Genomic DNA, 17,973 nt, shown 5'->3' on the forward strand with positions numbered 1-17,973 from the left:
TATCTGCTGTTACCCATGTTCCCTATTTGTGTACAGTCTTTTTTAAACATGACTTTTTAACACACACCTTTATGTATGTATGCTTGTGAAATAATGAAACAGACACAAAAATCAAAGCTTAAAACTATCTACCTTCAACTGATTAACATTTGGTTAGCATCATTCCAAGTATTTGGTTAGCAACGTGATTAACATTTGGTTAGCATCATTCCAAGTATATTTCTAAGTGCATATATCAATATATATGTATACATGAAAGCATCATTTCAGAAAAATGAGATCATTCTGTAGATATTAATTTAATATGAAGCCTTAACATTCTAGTTTTAATATTGATTGCCTCTCGTGATGCTGGAAAACTTCCCTGCCCTGCTGAGCTTCTTCCAGTTTAGACTCCATGTCTTGATTTTTGTAGTGTGTATCATTATTTTTACATTGTGCATGCTTTAAACATCCATGCTGTCTCAGAACCATGATTTCTGCATTTGATTAGTACCAACACCATATTTAGGTTCAATCCGTGTTCTCCATCTACCCTTTACTATGTTGTTTATCTTCCTTCTTGTCTGACTTGGCTTTGTTTCATGGTCAAGTCTATTTAAATAAAACACATGGAAGGGCTCATAGGTGTGTGTATACATGTGTGTTTTATGAGGTCCCACGTGTTTGCCAAGGCATCTTCATATAATATTCTTGGGTCACATTTATAGCCATGTCTCTGTGTTCTTCTAGCACTAAATGTTGCTGTGCAGATGTTTAAGAAGAACCTGTTCTTTCCCCACGATGAGGTATTTGCTTTTTTATTCTTGGATACTAAAAAACAATTTTTTTTATTTTCCTTTGAACTAGGATGTTTCGCATAGTTGTTTGGCCCTTTTTCATCTTGCTTGGAAAGACTTTTACAAACATTTTGTCTTTTCTCATAAAATATTAGTGACTTCTTGACTTTCTTCCTTTGTCTGAGACCAGAGTGTTTTCCAATCATGGGCTATAGTTTGAGAGATGGGTAACAGAAGTTCTTTCCATTCTTCTTGAGAATGGGAGACTTACCGAGGCTATAGACATTCTTAAAGCAGGTCTCATTTTTCTTCTGACATTTGGTTAATGTTGTGTTCCACATTTACATGAGTGTGTGTGTGGAGGGGTGTGATACTTTCCATTACATAGGGAAAACTCTTTAGTTTTCTTAATTCATTTTGGACCTGTAGATGGATTCATCCCTTTCTTCAAAGAGAATCATTCTCTTTTGTTATTCTCACTTGGGGGCATTTCTGCTGTTTTCCAAACAAGGGAACGTCTAATAATTGTTACCCAACTTGTGTCTCTCTTCATTTCTGATTGTGATCAAGAATCTCAGGATGCTTACACTCAGCACTAGTTTGGAGGAAAGGTCAGTGGTTAGAGTCAATCCCCAAAGTTCTACTATTTTTTTTAGCTGTCAGAGTTATTGCATTGGGTCAAGTTTTGCTTTCTGTGTACCTTCTTTAAAACTGGGTTATTCATTTTGAAATGTATTCTATGGGACAGTTTTTATCCTTTCTCAGTTTTAAACCTGAACATCAGCATGGGATTTTGGCTAAGCAGAGAAAGTTGCCCCTCTTGCCTTTGAAGATGGTTGTTGTCCCTGTAGGAAAGTTGCCTGGAAGGATAGAACCACCTGTTGGAGCAAATCAGAAGGGTATTTAACTGGGCACCTGCTGGCTTTTACTTTTAACTCTTGTCAGTGTCAAAAGTATCGTCTTTACCAAGGAGAAGAGAAGAGAGAGAGAATATAACAGATAAGGTGTACTATGCAGATTATTTTAAAAACTCAGCATTTTTAATGTTTTGAAAACAAAACATAGAAGAGTCAACTAAAATAAGATGCTCTCATTAAAATGCATGCAAAGGTGTTTTCTTTTCCAAAATGTTTTTCTGTAGAAATTCTTGCCGATATGGAAAATCATCAAGGTAATCTTCGTTTGGAAGATTAAATGAGATCAAAATCCCCAGTTAAAAAGTTGCCTCTTTTATTTCCAAGTGCTATTAATTGAATAAGACTGATTTTCTCTGCTTACCTACACTGTTCACGTATGCTGTTCACATATATACACTGTCCCAATTTTCTGCTTATATACAGTGTTCATATACACTGTTCACTGAATTATGAAATATGAATTTAGGTTCTTCTAATGCGTCCTTTAAGGTGTAGAGAGTGCTGTTTGTGAAATCTACCTTAAAGTGGGTTCTGAGGATTAAATAGGTAAATATATAGAAAGCACCTGGGAGGCCCCTAATAAATATTATTAATCAATTGCTGCTGTGGCTGTTGTTATACCATCCACTGGAAGTTTTCTCATGTGGGTTTGTTCATTTTGAACATGTTCCTCAAAGTCATTAGTGCTATAAATGAGATGTTTGCATACTACTTAAAGTACAGACCTTATTGGTTATATTAATTAAACTTTTGTCTAGAACATACCTTGTTTGGTAAAATGTGATGTAAGTGATACCAATGGGTTCTACTGGAAACATGCCTCACATGCATCCTTTATGTATCTCCACCATCAGCCTTCTCCTGGGTCACTGGGCCCAAGGAAGTAAAGAAATCACATGTACAACAGCATAACCATTGGCCCTCCATGCAAAATGGCACTGGAATTAAGGATCTTTCTTGTCATAGTCCTGATTCAGTCTCGACCCCATGACTGTGTGCTTCATCATTCATTATTTTGCATTTCTCCAAGACTTTGATTCCCTTTGAAATATATAGTTACTTTAACTGATGATTGGCTTTGAATTTGTTAACTTGTTGCAGGTGTTTTATACCATCCATGTTGCTCAGGTATATTCCTCACATCTACAGCTGTGTCACTATTTGAAAGTCTGTTAGACATGCAGAATCTTAGGCTCTAAGTAGTACCTACAGAATCAGCGTTTGTGTTTTATCACACTCTTACCCAAATTCATGTTAGGTTTTAATGCTACAGTACCAGTATAGCAGAGGCTTTCTTTGGTAGAAGACTATAACAACAAAGAATAATGTTATATGAAAAGCTTTTATACATGTGAAATGGATACTTTCAACTCATAACAGACAATGACAGTTTAAAACCATAGTCAAATACCATTATTCTCCTAAGAGATTGGTAAAGATACCAGGTGACAAAAACATACTTGTGGGTTATCTTGAAGCAGATATTGGTACTTCAAGGAGTTGGGGGATGATGGGAATAACCCCTAACAGTATTTTAGCTTATCAAAAGTCTCTCCTTTAACTCAGCAACCCTACTTGTGGAATTTATCCTACATATTTTCTTGGAAAATACTTTTTACAAAGATATTCATCATAGCATTATTTGTAAGTGTTGATCACCAAAGGGCCAATTATATGCCCTTTGGAAATATATTTTCCTATGTAAGAACAAATGAGCCTCAAAATGCTCTTACTGGCATTACTTGTAATAGTCCCAGTCTGGAAATAACCCAAACATCCAGTAACAGTAAAATAAACATATCTATATTTAAAAAAAAAACAAACATACAGAAAAGGCAAGGATTGGACAAGTTAGAACATTTGGGCATTGATAGTGGAAATACAGAACAGTGTAGCTGCTGTGGGAAACAGTTTGGCTGTTCATCAAAAGGTTAAACATAAAATTTACAATATGGTCTGACAAATCCACCTATAGACAAATGTGCAAAAGCATTGAGTGCAAATTCAAACAGATACTTGGGTGCTGCCAGAGCATCCAGTAGTATTATTCACAGTAGATAAAATGTGGAAGCAACTCATGTCCATCGACAGATGAATGGAGAAGCATAGTGTGTGTGTGTGTGTGTGTGTGTGTGTGTGTGTGTGTGTATGCATTGTGTGTGCATGTATACTGTAAACATTTTAAAGAAAAGAGGTATATTTGGCTCACAGTTGTTGCAGGAGGAAGAAGGTCTGAACAAGGCAGTGTTAGGTTCTCATGTAACACCTTGGCAGAGAAACATAAAGAGAGCCAGTCATGTATGGAAGGGTCCAAGTGCAGAAGAAGCCAAGCCTGGCTTTATACCTACTGTGAGACGCACACAACTACACTGGCCTCTTCTTAGGGTAATCACTCCCAGTGGTGGTGGACCAGTCTTTCTGCATAGGAGCCTATGAGGACGTGCTCAGCCCATGTTCCAACCACAGCAGGTTTATGGGTATCTGTAGCGCAGAGTAGGTGAAAACCAGGAGAGCACCTGGAGGTTCTTCAGGGGTGCTGTGAGTGTTTAATGTCTTCATCTGGGTATTATTCATTTTATAATGATTTACATGTTAATGCATTTTATGCAACTGCAATGTATACATCGCAATTAAATGTTTAAAAATGAACATTAAATAAATGGTTGCGTGGTGAGGATGGTAGTGGGATAACTGGCTATAGTGGACCTGACTCAATTGTATGTCATATTTTATTATTATAAGTTTCATTACATTTCATTTCTCAAATCAAATTACTAGGCCAAGAAAGCATCAAATGATCTGGATTAGCTAAATGCACAGCATGCTAATCTTGCATCTTCAGTCTATGTAGATGCCACAAAATGCAAAGATTAGTTTTGTGTAAATGTAAAAATGATTCTGTGGTAAATGGAAGCATTAAGTTTGATTTATCTTCAGAACCTAACATTCTGTATTGTTGCATTTTGAAGCCCTACTTTTTTACCTTAGGTCATTAAATATTGAACATTTAATTATTAGAAATAAAAGAGAAAAATATAAAGGAACATGGACTTATTTGTTCTTTTTTCAAACTGGAAACTCTTTGGCCAAGGTCTGGGCTGGGGTAGTAGTTCTCTCCTAAGGGCCTCCCAGCAGCCCATGTTAAGTTTCTTGTTTGGATGACACATTAAATTTAGGAATAAAGCCATTTCCCCAGGAAGGATCAGGAAGCACTAGTGGACAAGAATAAAGCTCCATGGTGGCCCATGAGCAGCTGCTTCTTTCCTGGCCTGGGTATCCTCTTCACAGCCACACAAACATTCATTAATGTTCTGAAAACTGAAGTCTTATTTGTGGATAAGATGGCCCCGCAAATTGAAAAGGAACTGGAAGAAACGGTGCTAGCATGTTTCTTTTAAAACTATGCATGAAGCAACCAAAGCACTATCAATTTGGGGATCTTCAAAGCAGCTACCAGGCATCTTCATCTTGGAAAAACTTACATTTTAGGGAGGTCATGATTTCTATTTGGATGGCTGCTCTTCACTTAAAATTACTGGAAGAGAGAGAGAGTGTGTGTAAAAGTCATGTAAGTAAACCTAGAACTTTTTAAAGGAATTTTCTGTTTCTTTCTCCTTGTGCTATTGTTTGATTAAATTATTTTTTAAAATTCTTTTGAAGCTAGGCACCATGAACTCCATTGGCTAAATAATTATGCAGAAAAGACCAGGTTTCTTAAAGTTCAGAAAAAATGGAAGTGTTTGTTTATGAGATCTCTAAACAGTTTCTGACTCATTGTACTAATAAATCTTTATACATCACAAAACAAGAGTCCACACAGATGGTCCCCCAGTGCAGTGGCCTTCTCTTAGGTACTTTTCTCCTGCCCAGGGAAACTTTGTGACTATGAGCTTAAAAAAACTTCAAAGTATGGGTAGAATTTACAGGAAGATTTTTCCTAGTGTTATTTTCTTGGTAGGGTTGTAGTTTAAGCAATGCCTTTGATTTTTTTCCTAATTTTTCTTTTAAATTAATAAAAATACAGGTGGCTGCTCTTAGTTCCTTGAAAAGAATGTTTTGTGCCAATATTGTTTAGACAAGATATCACGCCTATATCTTGTACTGTGATTAACTAATACAAAGACAACAATATGCAATGTATCAATTATTGTAACTGACCTACTAACCTGTTTTGCAACTAGATTTCATTGTTTTTTTTTTTTTTTCTTAAAAAAATTATAACTGATCTGGTTCCCATTCAAAAGTATGGACAGTACTTCTACTTAGTCTGCTTTATTTTTATCCTTAAAATTCTATAAGAAAGTAAAACACATTTACTAGAATAATGACAAGCATCATTCAAAGTTACCAAGTAACTCAGAAATTTAGGAATATTTGATTTTTCATTTTATTCTGTACTTTTTTTTTGGTTTGGTTTGGTTTTTCTCCGGTACCAGGAACCGAACTCACGACCTTGCGCTTGCCAGGCAGGCGCTTTGCCACTGAGCTAAATCCCCAGCCCCTATTCTGTACTTTTTTCAGTCTAGTTTTGTAGTAGTTCAATGTAGTTCAATGTATTTTTCAGCTAATTGATATTTTCATTAAAAGGAAAACTGTGGATAAGGAATGAGATATAAAAATGGGACCTGTAACATGTTTTTAAACTTTAAAATCAGCATTGTTGATATATATTTCCATATAGAAGTGTACCAATGTACATATATAAATATATATTTTACATATCCAGATATAACTGTGTCCATCCTGGTAGAATGCTCAGGTTACCCAATTCATGAGTCACGACTTGCAATTACTATATTCATTGGAGTGCCTCTAGTACAAGCTGCGAGGGTTCTGTGTTAGAGCGTACTGTCCACTGTACGTGGTGTACGTTCCCCAACAGTCAGTGAGCAATACTGCTGTGAGGATCCGCTCTTCACCACACATTAGTGTTCTGCTGCCTGCGGATGTTTGTTTTTAGTACAAAGGAGAAGAGTGCAAGGGCGAGCCAGAGTGATCTGAAGCATATAAATCAGGCTTCCTCCCCTTATGGTCCTAATTTTGACTTTTATGACTCCCCCGGGGGATGAGGTTATGAGGCCTCGCTATTAAACCTGGGTGAGGTCAGCAGGCCTCGTTGAGGAAAGGGTGGATCTTTGTTTCTCAAATTTCAAGTCATCTCATGTTTTGAATTTGCATTTGCAGCAAGGAAGGGGTGTAACCGATATCTTGCGTTTCTTTTAGGTTGTGCAGAGGATGCTGCTTTCAATCATGTTTTGTTCAGATTTTTGGTCAGTGATGAAATTATCTTCAGTTTGTGTTGACAGTGGCATGCTTCAGGGAGCAAACAGATTTTTTTCCCTCAAGTCCACTTGTTTAACAATATTAGCACACCAAGGAAAGGGAAAACTATCAAGCAAAGGCAATGTATTTTGTTTTTTAATCGTGAGCCTCCAAGTCAGTTCTTGTTCTAATTACTTTCAGTTAAACCCACAGTCCTCCTCTTTTCATGAGATGTTCACTCACATTGATCATAAGAGATCTTGATGGGACTTTTGGAATGTACTAGTTAGGAAAAAGAGTCTAGCCCCTGTAACAAAAGTCCCAGTCTTTTGATTCCTGATTGTCTTCTCTCCCATGTCACTTGGAGATAAGCAGCCATGAGTAGTTGTCCTGCTCCATGGTGTAAGAATGTAGATGCCTTCCATGTTTCTCTGCTGTTCTCAAACATTGCTTCTACTTCATGACCTAACATGGCTGATTCAACTCCAGCCTTCATGATCACCTTCCAGTAAGAAGGATAAAAGAGAAATAGATTCTCTGGACATTCCCAGAAGTTGCACCTCTACTTAAACTCCATTATTCTCAGTCACACAAAAGGAAACAGTGATATTATGTCTCAATTCTTGTCAGTTATGTGCCAAGCTAAAATCAGTGGTTCTTTTACCACAGGAAGAAAGGAAGTATGAAGAAGAAAATCCATAAACTCATCTACTAAAATAGTCACTGTTAAATTTTGAGATAGTTCCATTCATTACTTTATTGCATTGAATAATTGTAAGCAGTATTCTACTGTATATTGGAGTATTTAATTTAATAAGATACCCAGAACATGTCTCACAATGTTTATCATCCTTTAAAACACCATTTTAATGACTGCATGTTACTCTCTCTCTCTCTCTCCATATATATATATATATATATATATATATATACACACATATATATATATAAACTATTCAGCCAAGTTCATACTTTTGAGTATTTAGATTTTTTTCTGTGTTCTAGAGATATGAATGAGTATAAATATTTTAGTGGTTGTCTAACATAATTAGAAGTACAATTCCCATTTCTAAGTTTTTAATATATTCTGTAAAATTGCTGCTCAGGAAAATGGCCAAGAGTTATGTCCAAAGTTCTCATCCCACCAGATCTTTTCCATTGCTCCATCTTGTAAGTTTACAGTGATGACTAGTTGGAGAGTTAACAACAAGTCTTTTATTATTGTTTTAATTTACATTTCTTTGATTTTGAACAACAGAAGTTTTTAAAGCAAGTCTTAATAATTTGTGCATTTCTTTCCAATTTCCTCCCTAGGACCTTTATTGATTTTTCTACTTATAAATTTATGAAAACTCTTTCAATGATAAGAATATAATTTATCTTTAAACAAGTCCTGTCATTTTTCCAGCTTGGAGTTTGCTTTCTGTTTCAGTAAGTATTTATGTTTTTAGACAGTTGACCTCCTTAGAACAATATTTATACCTAGTGAGCAATCAATAAATGATTGTTAACAAGATGGAAAAGTGGGCAATTAGATTTATTCCCACGTTTTATTGTTCTTAATGCTTATCGTTAGTCTGTGCTTCTTTCAATCAGTTCCCATTTTGGAGCTTTTAGTTTTAATATGGTTGTTCATTGACTAGAGCACATATTTTGGTGATAAGTTCGAGAGGGTATGTATTATGTCTGACTTCTCATGCATATCTGAATATCATCTTAGTTACTCTGGAGATTGAGGTAGAAGGGGCTCAAGTTTGAGGCCAGCCTGGGCAACTTAGTGAGATCCTGTCTGAAAATTAAAAACTAAAAAGAGCTATGGATATATCTCAGTGTTTACTGTGTCCCTGAATATCTATCTATAAAAAGTTCTGTTGACTGTACTTACAGATTTACTGTAAACATTGTATAGAATTCTTCATTGCAGACATTTCCCAAGACTCTTCCTTGTCTTTAATTATGTGATATGAGGGGCTGGGGATTTAGCTCAGTGGCAAAAGCGCCTGCCTGGCAATCTCAAGGTCGTGAGTTCGGTTCCCGGTACCGGAGAAAAACCAAAAACAAAAAACAAAAAAAACAAAAAAAAAAATTATGTGATATGAGGTATCAGAATAGCTTGATTTTTTTTTTTATTACTTTGTAAGAATTTGCTGCTGTTTTTCTTTTATCTTGTTGAAAGGTCTAAGGCTGTTTTCCCTTGTCTTGAAATATGAAAAAAAGTCAACAGTATAATATGAGTAGACATTGATAATATTTCATAATTTTTCTTTGGGTTGTGCAGAAGTGTTTTAAATGGACAGATTTGGAAATGTTTCCTTTCATGCTGTCCCTAATTCTTGTTTCTCTTGGGGCTGTCTGTTCTCTTCCTCAGGAGAATGAGTTCCTACCATTGTATTTGGGTTTGCTTTTCATTTCTATTGTGCACTTTCTCACAATAGAAATGAATTGCCCTCTGTCTTTTCTGCCTCTTCATTCTGGAGTTTCAAAGGTTTGCACCTGCAATCAGTGGTTTGATTTTCCTGCTCTGAAAATAATGTACCTGTTTCCAAATAAACATGCTACAGTAGTTTTCTTTTTCAGTCTTGCCTTCTTAGCTTCCCCAGCTTTTGTGTCATTTTTGTATATGTCTTAGTCCCTGTTCCAGGCCATTCTCTGGCCTTATCTTTTCATTGTTTATAAGTTCTTATTTCAAGTAATTTATTGAACCTGTAAAACAGACATTTTACTTGTATTTACTCTAGTAAATATTTTCACCAAATGTCTGATTTTTTTTTTTTTTTTTTGGTATATATAGTGGATATAGGGCTAGAGATATAGCTCAGCGGCATACTGCTATGGTGCCATAAATATAGTCTCAGTCTCCCTCCCCCGCCTCATTTTTAACCTGGCAGAGTTGAGGTTACATTCACAGGTTCATATTATGGGATCAGTGATCCAGATGCTTGTCTCTGTGAGTACTTTCCTTGATTTAACTTTCTGTTTGGACTGGGCTCTGTATCAGTGCATAGTGTGACCATGCCTGACCTTCTGCCTTGAGCAGCTACCCACTGCATTATGGGAAGGAAGCTCCAGGTCAGGAACATGTTGTGAAATTTGCTCAGTAGCTGTTTCCTAAGACTGGGCCTCTTCACAGGGGAAACCAAGTCCCAAGTTGTCCTCACCTGCACCCATCATTTCTAATCATATTGCATCTATTTCTCAAGAGACAGACTTGCAAGATTGTTCTTGGATGTTTCCTTTCCCAAAGTTTCCCTCTCACTGATATTTAGCTGAAGTTTTAAGTTTGTGAAATATTAGTATCCTTTGGGGTTTATGTAGTATTACCTACATGTTGTAGTCCACCACTCATTTTGGAATGGATCCAAGAGGCGTAGCAGAAGAGAACAAGGTATGTTTTCTCCGACCATCATCTTCTGTGACCGCACCACATTTATATTAATGCCATGACCTTATGACCTTAGAATTAGATGCTATCTAGTGTTCTTGTTCCTGATCTCTCATATTGTGGAATGATCATCTTCCTATGTTATTTGATATTGTGGCAAAATAGTTTCAATGACTCCCTACTGATTTATCCTGAAAGTACCATACGTAAGTACAGAACTCCCCACCCACCCTTGAGAAGCAGTGATTGGCTGAGCTTGGCCTTGAGGGGAAGTATAGTTTCCTCCATCCATTCCCATGAGCTGGTGGCTGACAAATCTTCCTAAAGCTGGAAGGTGCTGCGCTTGTGGCCAGGAAAAGGGATTGTGGCAGGACAAGGACAGCACGTGGCATGATTCTCCTTTACAGTTCCTGCTATGTGCATTGTACGTGTGAGCTCTTCTCTCAGTTTCCTTTTGTTAATTAAGTGGTAATTAATGCAACAAGTTGGTTTGATCTGTTACATGTTAGAGCTTTTGAATCTGAAATTTCCTTCAGCAAAACCCAGGGATTCATTTGCCAGTTATTTATATTGAAAAGATGTCCTAAAGGAAATATCCTGTTATCAGTTATATTTGTGATAGAACACTTCCTTAGTTTTCTGTTCTCCTTGTAAGTGTGTATCAAGGTTTCTGCCCAGAGAAGCTAGAAAATCTTACGTAGTACCACTGAGATTACTAGTGAGCTTTTTGTGTTTCCATACTTCTTTCATTTGTTTTGTGTATTAACAGACCACCCAAGTCATCCTAAAGCTGGTAAAATACTCAGTTCTGTATTTCTCATCTCTTGATTATTTTAATATTTTACTTTTAATCCAACAGGAGTTTATTTTGAATTTGTATGACAAGTGAGATTCCCATAAATGTATTCTCCTTCAGAAACCAAGCCAATTTTTAGTGCTTTTACATATCTCTTACCTATTCAGAAGTGGCTTTCTTCACTCTATTTCCCAAAAGATTATATCTCACTATAAAATATTTATGCTCCATATATATTACACTTATATCTAATAAAATTTATAAGATATGATAACTTATATATTATATATAAATATAAATAATACAAAATGCATACGTTGGATGTTACAGATATTATGCTACCTCATAGAATGTTGAAATGAAATCTAAACATTTGCAGAGCTATTTAACACTGTATTTAAAATATCAGGGATCTCTAGTCATTTAAAATCTGTGATTTAGACTATAGAAGAGCTAAGTTGCCACCAGCGCATTGATGATAATACGCCCCAAGTCCCCAGGAGGTTTGCGAGGCCTGAGGGGGAGGAGTTGGAGAGCTGGGAGGTGTCCGAGTCTGGAAGTCCACGGTGCTTGCAGGATTGCAGAATGGAAAGCAATTACTTGGTACCAGTCCCCTGGGAGGCTGCCGACAAGGCAAGCGTGTTCCCTGCATTCATCGCTACAAGGTGTAATAATTAAGCCACCAGAATCCTTGCATTCAGCAGATGAGGGTACAGAGAAGCAGCACAGACCCTTTTGGCTTGTGGGTCATCTCCATGTCACTTGTACAGATGAGTCATTACTCAAGGAATTTGTGGTGTTTGCATGGAAACGACAATCTTTGTCGCATTAATGCTTCAGAAACTAAAGGTACCGTGGGCGATCAACACACACCTATAACCGGCGATGTGGAAGCCTCTGTCAGTCATGCTCGCATCACCCTGAAGAAAGACTTTCGGTGTCTTCATTGAGAAGAAGACCACGGCATGTGTTTGTAGTGGGCAGTGGCTTCTTAAATACTGTATAACCTTGAGGACTTCTCTGTTCAGTGCATAAATGTGGTCTGTATGTTTCCCCTTGACTCGAGGTAGTTGCCAGAGACCAGGCAGCAAAAGATCTTCATAACCAGCACATTGGGAGTTCTTGGCAGAACTTCAAGTCTGTGTTTTAGATCTGTCCTCTCATTTTACTTTGCCAAATGGAGGCTAATGCAAGCTGAGATATGGCCTTTTTGGGTATTTGGCTTCCTAGGCCTCTTTAAACTGTACGTGTTTTTTGCAGTGCTGGGAATCAAGACTCAGGGCTCTGTCCATACCAGGCAAGCGCTCTACAACTGAGCCGCATCCTCCGCCCCATCTTTTCTTCTTCAGGGCCTGTAGGCGTAAAGAAATGAGAAGTGGCTGTTCATCTTGGGATCTGGAGCTCGTGCCCTGTGGCCCTGAGAGAGAAGATCATTTTTAAGAGAAAAAAATGTTCCTATGTTAGCCAGTTTCCTTAAGAGAAGAGTGTGAAGGAAAATTCTCCTGCAAGTGGTTTATTGAGGTCGTGGTCTCAGGAGGAAAGAGGGTGAACTGAGCATCCAGAATAGGGATAGAGCTTTCTAAAGATGGGTTGGAGAGGTCCAGCATCAGCCTGGTCCCCCAGGAGGATGAATTGTAACAGGAGCTGTCCTGCAAGGGGCCTGGGCTCTGACTTCCCCCCATTCATTGCCACTGCCGCTTCCCCCTCCTTAGGGGCACGTGGATAACTTCCCAGGCCTCTCCAGCCAGGGAGGCACTCCACCAGAAACAGGCCTCCTGACAAGAGCCAAGTTGCAAGCAGTAGCTTTGGCATCTGCAGGACGGGTGCACCCTGAGCTCAGGGGAGCGCCCTGAGTGTGGCTCTGAGTACCAGCTACAGCTCCTGAGTTTTCCTCTCCTGCCCTTGCACTTGGCACATCTACCTTGTCTTTGCTGTTTGTTATTCACTTCCTCCCATCCGATCCCACACACTTCAGTCTGTCAGGGCTGCACCACCAGTTTCTTAACAAGTGCCCAGCACACAGTGCAGAAGTCCCTGACTGCATGGGTGACTGGGTGGGGCCGGGGTGAGGTGGAATCTTTAGCATCTGCCTAGAGGCTCCTTCTGTGGACACTCTCAGTGCCTTTCCAGATTGGCTCCTCTCCCTGCTGGCTTCTTGCTGCAGGCCCCCTTCTCCAGCTTCTCCCTGCTTCACTCCTGACAGCTGTTCTGGGCTGCTTTCCGTGTTGAGAAAACAGCCTTGAGTCTGTGCATTACTTTCTTCCCAGCTGGACATTTTGCAAGGGATTGGCGAGGGTGTGGCTGTGAAACCCAGCTCCTTCTCCAAGTGGGGAATGGTTTCCTGCAAGTTGAGCCTGAGACTTGCCTGAGATGATGTCCTCTCGGCTCCAGTAAGTCACTTGCTCATATCCCTGCATTCAGGATCTGCTTCTGGAACAGCAGATTTGTGACACTATCTAACACGTCCTTGAGAAATACATGGGTAACATCACTACAAAAGTGAATGTGCAAGTGCAATGAAGGTTTGTGCCCAGGGAGAAAGGAGCAGTTTATTATGGAGAGACCCAGCTGATTCCTACTCTTCTGGGGAAGCGTCATCTGGGTTGAGATTATAGTAGCAAAATGGATTGGGTGCACTCAAAATGGATTGGGTGCACTCAACCTGTCAGTTTTCCTTTAAACCTTTGACCTGGGTTACATCCGTGTCTCTTTGGCTACTGTTGGCCTTCCCGTGGGCTCTCTTCATGTGCAGACTGTTCCAGTGAGGTGAGGGGGGGAATTTCTACTCAGGACCCTTTGGAGAGCTGAAGCCTCTGCTTGTCAGGCCACGCTTACTAGCAAGGGGCTCAGCATAGCTCTGCAAAGCCTACTCTAGTGTTGATGAGTAGATGAATAAAGTGAGGCACAGAATGGGTAGATGATATGCTCTCGATGATAAAACTGGCAAGAGATGGCAATAGGATTTGATCCCAGGGAGCCTGGCTTATGAAGGTGTCTTTGGAAATGCTCTGAAGAAAGCTCTGTTCATCTCTACTTAGGTCTCACCATCTGATTTATTTATTTATTTATTTATTTATTTATTTATTTATTGTTGTAATGGGAATCAAACTCAGGACCTTGTGCTTGCCAGGCAAGCACTTATGCCACTGAGCTATTTCCCTGACCCTTCAGCTCTACTTAAGGTTGACTAGGTTCATGAATGAGTCAGTGTGTTGCTGCAATGGGTTTTAAGGTGATGAAGCCTGGACACAGTCTCGGGACATGCAGAGAGACCACTGAGCAAAAGGGACTCAAAAAGAGCCCGTTCCCCTCTCAGGTTCTCCTGCAGCGTCCCCTGACTCAGAACCATTTGGCCGCAATATTCCCCAGTGACTTAAAATTAACTAATGAGTGTTAGGGCCTCCCAGAGGTGAGTGACAGCAGTTATAATTTCTCAAAGATCACTGGATTTGTCTTTTGTGATAGTTCAACATGCAATGGAAAGCAGCAGGCAACTAGAGATTTATAACCTGATTCATTCTAATTGATTTCTTGGCTTCCTTGAGTCCAATTAATTTTTTCTATGCACGATTTTAGGGTGCAGTAGGCTTCCTGAAAGCTGTTAAAACGTGGCTGTATCACAGTTTATGAAAAAATGAGACTTGGTAGGTAAATAGAAATTGATTTTGCTGTTGGAGTCCAGACAGAAAGGGGGAAAATGGACTCTAGAACTCAGCAGAAGAAAAGAGTTCATTTTGTCTGAGTTGAAGCTCCCCCAGGGAAGGCTCTGTGAGGAGAATTTTAGGCAAGTCATTTGTCATAAGGTAGAGCTAGAAAGCCCCTTTGGGGAATGGAGAAGTGAGAGGGGTGAAGGGAGAGGAGGCACTAGCAGGTGCTTCATCAAGAGAGTTACCCCTGTGGGCAGTCGGGGCTCTATCTGTGGAGTTCTATAAGTATAAGACCCTATAGGTCTTATACTTCCAGGTTATTTCAGTCAAGAAGCAAATGAGGTGGGACACACATTCCCGAGCCTATTAGTCATGGGGTGAGGAGTGCCCCTTGAGGGGTGTGGTGTTAACCGCAGGCAGAGAGTTCTCAGTCCCTGTACAAGGAGCTTTTGCACATGGAGCTTGTGTGTTGGGTCTTCATGGAGATGATAAATATCAAGGGGATGTGGCCAGGTTATCTCTTACATCTCAATGTAAGTGGAGTTCTTTTAACCTTTTGTGTGCCAGGGACTCCTTCATCCCCAAGCCCACTCCTAGTCTCCTACTCCTTACTGGGAGACATTTATCCATCTTGCATTTTATAATTCAATCCTGTACTCCCATCTAAGAGAATAGGCATTAAATTATAGCTATCAACTACATACATTATAATCATGAAAACATTCATAGGATTACTGGCAGACTCTAAAGTGCTTCAGGATTTTATTTTATTACTGGCTTATTCAGAATGTCCATTATAACTTAACCTGGAGGGAACCCTGAGGATGATGATGATGATGATCATGATCACCATTGGGTGAATGCAAAGAAAAAGAAAAAATGTCCAGCAAAACTGAAAATTGAATGGAAGATTATATGACCATAATTTTTAATGGGTTTAAAATTTAATCTTGAAGATGCAGCATCTGAGTTGAGCACTGTCAGAAGTGAGGGAGAAGAATACCATGCACCCTGGGTCAGTGAAGAATAAGTTGGACCTCTTCCCAGCTCTGCAGCCAGCAGCGTGTCCTTGCTTTGGTCTTCTGACTGGCACCACTTGGGCCACCTTCCAGGCCCAGCTGCTGTTTGCTCACCTGTGTGCCTTATTCCTGCCAGTGGGAAGAAAAACAAAACAAGGAAACTGTGGTCACTGAGTCGGGGCTCGAATTTCAAGGAAGGCTTTCTCCTTGGCTCCTGTTGTCCCCACCAGGAATCTTCTCCTATAGGCACAGGAACAACTACTTATTAAACTGTTGCCTCTGAGCATTTCTTTAGAAGTCAAGTGAATACCAGGAAGAGGATTTACATGCTATCCTGATGTTGGACATGTACATCTATGTAAGCTTTCTGTTGTTGCACCAAATACCTGAGATAGACCAACTTATACAGAGGGAAGGGCTGTTTTGGCTCACTGATGCATGGGTTTCAGTACATGGTTGCTTGACTCTAGCTTTTGGGCCTGTGGTGAGGCAGTACATCAGGCAGGGAGCACGGTGTAGAGAAGGTTGCTCACCTCATGGTGGCCGACCCGCAATGAAGGAATCAGGAAAGACTTTGAATCATAATACCCACTTCAAGGGCATTCCTGCAGTGGCCTAACTTCTTCCTATGAGGCCTCACCTGGTAAATATTCCACCAGGCCCCAGTAGTACCATTGGCTAGGGAACGAGTCCGCAAGGTATGTGCCTCTGAGGGAAATTCATGATCCAAACTGTAACAGTCATCATTTTTGTGCACTTTGTTATGCCACTCAATGACACATTTCCATTTTGACTTTATTTTTATTAGCAGAGTAGAGTGCCCCCCACACTTAGACAATACTAAGTGTGGCCCCCCACACTTAAGTACTAAGCAAAATTAATCTCATCTAATCTTCACAGTTTTTCATGGACGTGGATGCTGTTTTTACCCCCACTTTATAGATGTGGAAACTGAGGCACTAACAAGTTGTCATGATGGTATTATCATGAAATGGCATTAAAATTCATGACAGACGTGTGAAAGAATTTTGATGTTTGCCTCATCTTTTAGCTGCTCTGTGCTTCTACTCTGGGTGGCTTTAGGAATGTTTCTCAATGCATATGAGAGGGGTGATCTGTTTTCTTTCTGTGTTAGGTCAGCACAGAAAAGAAAATGCCACCGAACTAAAAATACTGTTGAGAATTCTTTCATACACCTCCAAAGCACTGCTGCACAGTTTTACGTACATAACCTTCTGTGGTGATTCTGAAGATGCTGAAGTTTTAGAACAACACAGATTGACTGAAGAAAAAAAAAGGAGCTTTCGAATGGGAAAGTTCGTAAGATAACCATCAAGTCTCTAGGGCAGAATGAGGATTAGGTGAATGAATCAAAAAGTTTGTGCTTGCCTGCAAAGTTCATTCCTTTCTGTGTTCACATCAAGCTTCTTTAATCTCAGTGCCTGGTAATAGATTTATTTACTACTTGAGGATGTTTATTTAAGCTCTCTGTGCTTTTCAAGGAGATATAAGCTCATGGTTAGGAATGAAGCAGGAGTCTGAGTTTGATTCTCTTTTTAGATACTTAATAATGTCAAGTCACATAAATCACTTGAACTTCAATTTTCTTATGTATAAAAGGGACTGCGTAATCACTCTCTACTTAATAGAGTCAATGAGAGAATTAATTCCTGTAAAAACAGTTGAAAGATGTCTGACAGTAAGGATGCTCTAAATGTCAAATATTCTTACCATTATGGAGTCCAGTGTAGTCTAGAGGACTGTCCCACAATCCTGCCATTGTAAATGGACATAATAAGGGTCATTACAAAATAAAGTTGATGTTACTTTTCTTATAACATTATTGTGCACTACAAATTAAGTAATGTGTGCATAATTCCTAGAACATTGTATGAGATTTTTGCCTATTATAATTTATCTATCCCAGAACCTAGCACATATTAAATACTTAATAAACATTTGTGAAATTGGTGCATGAACTATGAATAGATACAGTAGAGAATAATTTTTCTTATTAAAGAGTTATCTTTTGCTTAATTCTATGGATCAAAAAATATTATTTGTTTACCATATGAGTAGATTTCCTCCATAGTCACATTTATTAACATTACCAGGGATCTCACCAGAAATCTGTAAAGATTAAGAAACCATTATGCTGGTAGTGGTGAATA

General features: G+C 39.1%; 1 protein-coding gene across 1 annotated transcript in view; it reads left to right on the plus strand.

The window, feature by feature from the left end:
• Nucleotides 1-17,973, plus strand: part of Plcb1 (phospholipase C, beta 1 (phosphoinositide-specific)) — a gene marked incomplete at its 5' end in the record, with an annotated part of 704,492 nt that overhangs the window by 123,559 nt on the left and 562,960 nt on the right.

Source organism: Chinchilla lanigera, unplaced genomic scaffold, assembly GCF_000276665.1.
Source record: "Chinchilla lanigera isolate Chin_1 unplaced genomic scaffold, ChiLan1.0 scaffold00014, whole genome shotgun sequence".
Classification (NCBI taxonomy): domain Eukaryota; kingdom Metazoa; phylum Chordata; class Mammalia; order Rodentia; family Chinchillidae; genus Chinchilla; species Chinchilla lanigera.